The sequence below is a fragment of the Spermophilus citellus genome (genome assembly GCF_964194105.1).
Source record: "Spermophilus citellus genome assembly, chromosome: 11".
Classification (NCBI taxonomy): domain Eukaryota; kingdom Metazoa; phylum Chordata; class Mammalia; order Rodentia; family Sciuridae; genus Spermophilus; species Spermophilus citellus.
Genome location: NC_138192.1, coordinates 95,438,611 through 95,447,803, shown reverse-complemented (window position 1 = coordinate 95,447,803; position 9,193 = coordinate 95,438,611).

The following is a 9,193-nucleotide window of genomic DNA, read 5'->3' as shown; positions in this document are numbered from 1 at the left end:
CACCACCAACAAAAAAGTGTTATTTCAATATGTACACCCTCCACTCTCTGTTCCTATAAAAATAAGCAATATATGGGATGGGTCAGAGTAAAGGAAATAATGCATGATATATCCATAATGGCCCCCTAGAACAATGGATATGTTGGACCAATCAAAGTCACATCAATATATCTGATGGGGTGGAGCAGGGGGGAGGGGTGGCCCAAGATCTGGCCCTACAGACAATTCTTATAACCTAAATACCCCCAGATACTATAAAATAATTTCTACTCCACCAGAGTTCCCATCCCTCTAAAAGAAAAATGGAAGGATCCCTTTAAGTTCATTTTGACCACTCCTACTGCTGCCAAACTGGGGGGAGTTTGGCATTCAGATGAGACCATATGCATCAGATCCTCCACTTAGTTTGTCGCCATCTATCCTTGTTGGCAACCTAATGCTGGTTTCACAAATCTGACTATTCCAATAACTCAAGAAAATGACAAAGAAAGCATGCAGCCACACAGAATTACCTTTTTAATAACCCAGAGACAGTTCTTCGACCTTCAGCATCATTGGAAAGACAGAGCCACCAGAATTCTTTATTCTTATATAGGCAACACACAAAGGGAGGTTCCTTGGAAATTCATCTCAAAAAGGGCAAAGGGGTAGGATTATAAAGGAACAGGTGAGTGTAGCTCAACCCCTGAGGGTGACACCTACATCTGGAGCCATACCTTGCTGAGCTGGGAAAATGTCCAAGTCACTATGAAATTTAGTAATCGGTCAGAGCCCAGGGGCATCAGGACTTGAAGGTATCTGCATCTATGACAGTTCCCAACATTAGTCTACTCATCAATTTACCCATCAACTCATAAAACAAACCAATCCACACTTAGCCCAAGACTGCTGGCTGTGCCTCCAGTCTGGTCCTCCTTCAATATCCCACTAGTCCTATTAACATGTTGGGACTACACTAGTAAGAATCTAATTCCTTTAACACTGGACTCAAATATTTTTTTTTAAAGAGAGAGAGAGAGAGAGAATTTTTTTAATATTTATTTTTTAGTTTTCAGCGTACACAACATCTTTGTTTATATGTGGTGCTGAGGATCGAACCCGGGCTGCACACATGCCAGGTGAGAGCGCTACCACTTGAGCCACATCCCCAGCCCCTGGACTCAAATTTGACAATTGTTTCAACCAGCCCCCACTGCATTGAAAAAAAAGACAGGCTCAATCTCAGTAGAACCCCTCCAAGAGAATAATGTGCAAATATACAACAAATTCACTCACCCCCCACAGCCTTGGCTCTCCCTCCCCAATTTTGAGGCCTTTTTCCTTTGCAGGGCCCATATTTACTCTTGCCTACCAAAAAAAAAAAAAAAAAGGAACCATCTCTGTCCTTTGGTGTTCCTTATTTTGATGTTTTACCTAAAAACCAAATCTGCCTATTCCAATAATGGAACATACATGACATAGGAGAGCCCTTCAGTTTATTCCCTTACTTGTGGGGCTGAGTACATCTGCTGGGATTGGCACAGGACAGATTAGAAATCTCTATTCATTACTGTAAGAAGTTGTCAGAATAGGTCATTAAAGATATCCAACAAGTTGCTAATTTGGTACTGACTTTATAAAATCAATTGGATTCCCTGCCATCTGTTATCCTGCAAAATTGTCAGAAGACTAGATCTCCTTTCTGCCAAATGAGGTTGCCTCTACCTCTTCCTCATGGAAGACTGTTACTTCTTTGTAAATTAATCAGAACTGGAAGGGATAAGGTTGAACAAGCACAAGACCAATTGGAACATCGGAGACAAGAACTAGCTGACTGCTGGTGGGGCCTAGTTGGGATAAACTAAAACATTGAACTTCCTGGTTTCTCTCTCTTTTAACTCCTTTAATACTCATTTTTTCTTGTAATAACTTTTCTTCCTTTCTTTCTTTACTTTATACAGAATTAACTTCTTGACAAAGTGACCTGCCTAGCTCAGACAATCTCCCAAGAATGTGTAGAAAACATTCTCCTCCTTCACTCAAAATGTGACTCTCCTGAACTGCATAAGGAAGGAATCATCCACAACAACAATAAAGATTCCTCATTCTATAACCCCTCAAACCACAAAATATTCCTCACCTCCTTTTCTTCTTCCAGATCTCTGACAGGAGATCCCCTACTCTGCCCCTTTTCATCAGGTAGTAGCTAGATATGACAACATCACCACAATTCTTTATACTACTTTAGAGTCTGGAATGAAGGAGGTGGAAACTTACAACTCTTTGGGTTGGGGGGAAACTAAGGACTCTGACCTTGCACAATTTCCTTACCCACCAAAAGTCTGTCAAACTCTTCCTATGACTCAGCTCTGCTAGCCCTATAAAACTCAGACTCTCTTTGCAACCAATTTCCATTTTCCTCTTGAAAATGTGCCCCTCTGCAGCTTAATAAAACATTGCTGATCCATTAAGGTCAGTCTCCATTTTTCTGTTTTTCTTTTTTGTATTCTCTTCCAATTATCATTCTATTTATTGTAATTTATATCTAATATGTATGTGTTTGTTTCTTTCTTCCATGCTGGATATAAAATAGAAGGTGTTTTCAATGCTAGGGAAGCACTCTACTCAATAAGTTACACCCTTACCACTGCATCACTATGTTTGATTTCTTATTTCATTCATTCTTTCATTTTTGTTTTGTTGCAGGAATTGAACCCACGGGCACATTAGGAGCCACATTACCAAACCTATTTATTTATTTAATTTTGAGATAGGGTCTCTTTAAATTGCTTAGGGTCTTGCTAATTTACTGAGGTGGCTGGGATTATAGGCATGCACCCCTGTATCTGGTCCCTTAAGTTCATTTAAAAAAAATATATTTATTTATTTATTTTAGTATCAAGGATTGATCCTAAGGGCACTTAACCACAGACTCACATTTCCAGCCATTTTTCATTTTTTATTTTGAGACAGAGTCTCACTAGATTGCTTACAGCCTCACTAAATTGCTGAGACTGGCTTCAAACATGTAATTCTTCTGCCTCAGCCTCCTGAGCCACTGAGATTATAGTTGTGTGCCACTATATCTGGCTCTTAACTTTATTTTTAAAGCATCTTCATTAATACCATTTCTTTGTGGGCACAAACATTCTATGTTTTATTAAACATAGTAGTAACTCACTAAATAATTATGACAAATAGTATGATACTAAAAACACATCACTTGCCAAAAGAGGATAACCATCTTTCATTATTATTGTTTATTAAGAGTTCACAAATACAGCCAATAGGGAGTAAGCATTATTATTTAGTCTAGCAAAAAATGTATATTGGGTAGATTTGCTTGAATTTTAAATATAAAAGTACTTATAAATTTGAATCCAAGTTTAACTTTTATATGTTTAAGTATAGCAAGGAAGTGTTGTTATCTTGAATATGTTCACAGCAAAATATCATGTCACAGCAGACTAAGAATAATGTTAAAATTAAAACCATAAACATTTCCCCCATCAAACTTGTCAGTCCCTGGCAGCAAATAAAAGCACAAATTCTCTGTCCTCCACTTTCCCATTCAGTAGAATACATTACTGAGTGGCTTTAACAGCAAACCTTTAATGGCCAGTAAGATTGGGACTTGGAACAAAAAGCTGAGAAATTAAAAAGCAAAAAATACAAAATTGGCAAATCTGTCATCCTGATCAGAAATCATCAAGCGGAAATCTGAGCTGACAGATTCACCTTTCAGAAGGTGTAGCCCTCCTTGAGAACTGACTACCAATCACAAATATAAAAAGGTGTCTGCTGACGATGAGAAAAATAGACGTCATGGACAATTAAGTCTTGAATAGAAAATCATGCATTTTGAAACTTTGCAAAAAGTTTATAAGCAAGTGATATAAGAGGCCAAAAAAAGTTGATGAGTATAAGGAAAATTAACTTGTAATTTTCCTTGAAAACACGAAGAGTATGTGGTGAGAGACTTAAGGTAATAAAGTCTGCTTGATTAAAAAACCATAATCTGGGCTGGGGATGTGGCTCAAGCGGTAGCGCGCTCGCCTGGCATGCGTGCGGCCCGGGTTCGATCCTCAGCACCACATACCAACAAAGATATTGTGTCCACCGAGAACTAAAAAATAAATATTAAAAATTCTCTCTCTCTCACTCTCTCTCCTCTCTCACTCTCTCTTTAAAAAAAATTTAAAAAATTAAAAAATAAAAAAAAAATAAAAAAACAACATAATCTTAGTCAAATTTTTACTTAGTTTCAGTATTAAAAAGTTTATGCTCTACCCATGCAAATAGCCTGAAATGTGAAATTATTTTTAACCAGGAATAAATATTAATAATAAATAAATAAATCAATGTCCTGAGACATTTTAGTATTCCCAATATTTTCTTCATTTAACCAGAAAAAGCATCTTGAGCGTTTCTTGTCCATATAGTAGTGATAGATATAGCTAAGTATAAAGACTGAGCACTGCTCATCCTTGGTTAAGCCTCAACCACACAACTGAAAGAAAAATAATATGTCAAAAATTTAAGACACCAAATTACAATCAGAAGGCTATATTTCATTTATAAGAGATATCTTAAAATCATATTTTATAGAACATTATAACCTATTATAATGAGATCTCTTATTTCTCCTTTTTATATATGTGTATATTTATATCACTTTTTTGTGTTAGTTGCTGCTATAGTTGCCAAGATAAATTTTAATTAAATATGTGACAATACACATGGTAACATGTGTATTTCCATCTGAAAAACTGAATATTCAAGAGCATGGCAATTGTCTTAGTCTCATATTGGCTGTTATTAATAAGGAAAATATCTGATTTGCAATAAAAAAGAGCAAAGAGGGCTTATGTTATCAAAAAGTCACTAAGAAAATGCATTTTAATTAACACATTGGGAATCAGTGACAAAATCATATTAAAATGTTGGTTATTAGTGAATTAAATACTATATGTGTATATATAATTTTTCCCTTATAAGTATCAAGTATTCTTATAATAGTGTACCATCTTTATAATATTTAAAAACCTATAAATGTTCCAGTGTCTAATAGGTTTATATAGCTTAGCACAATATATGTAATACAATAAACATTCTCCACTTCCTCCATAGCTGTGAAGATGAACTAATACTTAGAAAAGAACTTTGTAAATTTTCAGTTTTGTTATGATTTATATATTCCAAATTATTAACTTTAAATTACTTGATCTTTCCTCCTCCTCCTTCTCTTCATCCTCCTCCTCTTCTTCTCCTCCACCTCCTTCTCTTTATCCTCCTCTTCTTGTCCTCCTCCTCCTTCTTTTACCATAAAATGGTTTTCATATTTTCTATAGTAACGTCTACCAATGTTCTATATTTCTTTTTTATTCTTTTTCATTATACATGACAATAAGATTCATTTTGACATAATTATACAAGCATGTAATTAATTTGTTCTAATTAAGCCCCCAGTACTAACACTTCCTCTCCTCTTCTTGCTCCCCCATCCCTTTACCTTTACACTACTGGTCTTTTTGCTAAATTTGCGTGTTTTTTTTTAATCGACTTTTTTACTTTGCTCAGTTTTCATTATTCAAATATATATGTAACAATAGTTTTTATGTGAAATTAAAAACTTGAATTTGAATTTTGTAAAAGTATCTATGTATTCTTATCTTTATAAATCTATATGATTCTGCAGATTTCTAATTTTAAAATATTTTCATTAACCTCCAACCATGAAAACTTGCTGTACTCAGTAGCAATCAACTTCCATCCTCTTTTCTTACCACCCTACATAACCATTATGTTGATCTTTCTATACAAATCTTTCTATTCTGGGCATTTCATATTTTGGAGTTATACAATATATAATCTGTTGTGATCTTTCATTTAATGTAATGTTTTCAAGGATCATCAATGTGGTAGCACCTTTTATTATCACCAACTAATATTCAATTGTATGGATATAATACATTTCATTGTGTTCATCCATTGTTGGGCATTAGAATTTTTAACAGTTTGGGGATCTTATGAATGATGTTATTATAAATATTCATGCACAAGTTTTTTGGATGTATATAGGTTTTTGTTTCTATTGGATACATACCTATAAGTCAAATTTCCGGGTTATTTTGTAACTCTCTGTATGTTTAGCTTTTGGAAGAAATGCCAAGCTATTTTCCAGATCACTTATACCATTTTAGATATCCCAATAAATGTATTAGGATGTCAATGTCTTCACTTGTTATTGTCTGTCTTTTAGCTGATGGCCATCCTGGTGGATGTGAAGTGGTATCTCTTTGTCATTCTGATTTGCATTCCTCTAATGCCTAATAATGGCAGAAAGCTTTTCATATGCTGGTTTGTTGTATTTACATTTCTTTGGAGAAATGCATATTAAAACCTTCTGATGGGTTTTATTTTTAGCCATTTGTCTTTTCATTATTAAGCTGAAAATATGTTTATGTACTCTAATACAAATTTTTTTGTCAAATATGTGATTTGCAAAAAATTACTGTTTCTGTAAGTTATCAACTCAATGTTTTGATATTTGTCCTTTTAAAAACAATAGTTATTAATTTTGAAGTAAGTTTTGAGTGTCATATATTGTCTGAAATTTACACATAAATTTTCTTCTAATAATTTTATACTCGCATTTAAGTGGATGATCAATTTTTAGATAATTTTTATGGATGAGGTGATTAATGAGTTCCATCAACAACATTATCTCATAGGTGAAATTCCCTTGCATAACCGTTATTTTTTGAAAGTGTTATGTTTTCCCCTTTGAGTTATTTTAACATCCTTTCAGTAAATCAAATAAAATAACTGAAAAAATTAAAATGGAATACAATGAGTCATTTTTTAATAGTGTAAAACAAATTGTGAAAAGTTTCATTTGTGGGTTTTAACATACAGAATATCAGTGCTCTTAAAAATTGGTATAACTTGATGAAAGTACATTCCCACGGGGATATGAAATTAAAGATTAGGGACTGATGTGTTTTAGAATATCTTGCTCATCTCAAGTTAGAACCTTAAGTTCAATAACAACTTATTGGTTGATGATATTGGACTTTTCAAAATATACTGAAAATGCTAATTTATTGCTCATATATAGCCAGTACAGTCTTTTTTAAAATTTCCCAAATGAACATTTGCATCTTTAGGGAAAATATTAACCAAAAGCCACAGCTCAATAGGTTCTATGTTAACTCTACTCTAACAATTTTCCCCCCTACTGGGAGGTTTTGATATATCAATTTATCAATTCAGAGTTTAGATTTAATAAAATATCCATGTGTCTAATCCATTCTAATATTTTTAATAGTTTTAATATGATTAGTAGTACACAGCTTGGTAATAGGAAAATTATATTTGTCAGAATGATTGTCATTTGTGACAAGAAGGAAAAGGAAAATTATTCATATACTTATTAATTCTCGTCTGAGAGAGAGTGACCCCTCAAGACAGACCTTTCTTTAAAGATATATATTTTCCTTTTAATGAGTTGTGGCTTTTAATACACAATTATGATTGACCTTTCCCTAACAGGAGGTGCTACCTGAAAGCTAAATGCAGTAACAAGCGTTTTTGAGTGGATGAATAATCATATCCAAATTTCAGGTAGTCCAAATTTATGAGGCCTGCTTTTTTCTCTTTTCCTTATATTTCAGATTAATTTATTTTGTTGCAAATGTCTAAAATATTTATAAAGATATTTTCCTTACAATGAAAAATTGATGCATTCATTCATAACTCAATAAACCCAAATAAACCACTTAAGGACGATTCAAGCACAGTTAGCTTCAATGTTCTGCATTGTTACACTTGTATAAGCAATTTCATCAGGGTAGAACTGTCCAATTACTTTCCGGTATATACTAGCAAAGTGTTGTAAACATTAGTGTGGTAGTTTAAAGAGTACAATAAAATATGCTTCAATTTGTGTAAATCACCAAGCTATTTTTCCTTATTGTTTTCTGTGTGGCTTTTTTAGAAGCAAAGGAAGCTAAAGGTCAAAATAAAGACCATATAATTCATAGAATTAAAGAAAAAAAGTCCAGATCTAATTATCCTAGTTCAGTAAGTGCTATACCAATGAGAAGAAAATCTACTTTGGAAAAGTTCAGTTTGCTTCTGAAAGCCAGGAATTTGCAAATTAAGACAGAATCTATTTTCTAAAGGCTGTTTTCTTTCTTAATTATAATTTACACTGTATTTTCCTTTTTTAGCAAATGAATCACTTTGCCTACCATTTCAGCAGCCAACCTTTCAACGAGCTGTTTAAAGATTGCCCACATTTGTCAGCCCACCAGCTTCACTATCATTAACCCTGTCTGAATTTATGCCAAGCTGCCACTTTGCTTCAGCTTGCATAAGTACAGTTTGAACTACTGGCTTCAGTATTTCATTGAAAATACCTATGTAGCAAGTGGGAGGTTCCTGCCTGTGATGCTTTATCAAGTTGTTTAAGTGCATATTTAGGAGGTTGACTTATGAGAGTTTACCCGCAATTACCAGTAATAATGATTCAAATTCAGATGGAGCCAAACTATTAGTCTCAACTCTGCCTTCTCTCTCCTTTCCTCTTTCCTCCACCTTTTCTTTCTTTTTATTGTCATTTTTTCTTTCACTTCTTTTCACTTTTTTTTCTCCTTTCTTGCTTTCTGTCCTCCTTTTGTGTCCGAAAGTCAGAGATTGGCCAGTTAAAACAATGTATTTCTAAATGCTGTTTTCTTATTACACTTTATACTTTCCCTTCTTTCTCATTTTTCATCTTTCTTTGTGTCCTTTTTCTTTTCATTTCTTCTCTCTTTCTTTCTCTCATTCATTCATTCTCCACCGAAATATAAAGGAGTTACTGTCTTACTGTTGTAAAACAGTGACAAGAGACTATTTCATCAAAATATTTTCATCTGAGACAGAGTGACCCCACAAGACAGACCTTTCTTTAAAGATATATTGTGAGTGAATGGAGATTTTGCCTATTGTTTTAGTTAATTTGGGCTGTCATAATAAAATACCAAATATGAAATTTATAATAAATAAATTTATTGATGTATTCATGTGTTTTCAATTCTTGAGGCTAGAAATAGAAGATCAAGGTTTGAGAAGATTCAGTGCCTGGTGAGGTCCTCACAAAGCTGTCTTCACTATAACCTCACATGGCAGAACAGAAAGTGTTTCTCTGGAATCAGTTTTATAAAAGCAC